Source organism: Bison bison, unplaced genomic scaffold (assembly GCF_000754665.1).
Source record: "Bison bison bison isolate TAMUID 2011002044 unplaced genomic scaffold, Bison_UMD1.0 scf7180017864317, whole genome shotgun sequence".
In the NCBI taxonomy this organism is placed as follows: Eukaryota; Metazoa; Chordata; class Mammalia; order Artiodactyla; family Bovidae; genus Bison; species Bison bison.
In genome coordinates, this window is record NW_011494889.1 from 10,109,585 (window position 1) to 10,110,302 (window position 718).

The following is a 718-nucleotide window of genomic DNA, read 5'->3' on the forward strand; positions in this document are numbered from 1 at the left end:
CCACACATGATATCCAGCCACTTTAGCAGAACCATTGCTAATATTCTGGGGTAGTTTTTTTTTTTTTTTTCAGTGTGTATGTTGGCTTACAAAAATAGCTGTAGGCACGCTTAACGTCCTCATTATTCAGAAGAAGATACTGACATAGAGAGGTTAAGTGGTTGTCTAAAATAAAAGATAAACCCGTAGCCAGAAGAATACATTTATTCACTGAACAAATATTTATTGGGACACTATTATATGTTAGGTTCTGTGGTTACTGTGATGAGCAAATTATCCATTGCTTTTGTTTAGCTCTTTTATTTACAATTTGGAGCTCTCACTGATAAAACTAGTACCACTGAAACATATACATTACCATATGTAAAATGACAGCTGGTGGGAAGTTGGTGTATAACACAGGGAGCTCAGCGATAACCTAGGGATAGCTTACTGCTACTGCTAAGTCACTTCAGTCGTGTCCGACTCTGTGCGACGCCATAGACGGCAGCCCACCAGGCTCCCCCATCCCTGGGATTCTCCAGGCAAGAACACTGGAGTGGGTTGCCATTTCCTTCTCCACTGCATGAAAGTGAAAAGGGAAAGGGAAGTTGCTCAGTCGTATCCGACTCTTCACGACCCGATGGACCACAGACTACCAGGCCCCTCTGTCCATGGGATTTTCCAGGCAAGAGTACTGGAGTGGGGTGCCATTGCCTTCTCCGAGTGGTAGGTTATC

The 718-nt window shown here is 43.7% G+C and overlaps 1 protein-coding gene across 1 annotated transcript in view; it reads right to left on the reverse strand.

Annotated features, from left to right (window-relative positions):
• The window catches only part of ANKFN1 (ankyrin-repeat and fibronectin type III domain containing 1), a 275,609-nt gene that overhangs the window by 32,642 nt on the left and 242,249 nt on the right, over positions 1 to 718 (reverse strand). The window lies entirely within an intron of this gene.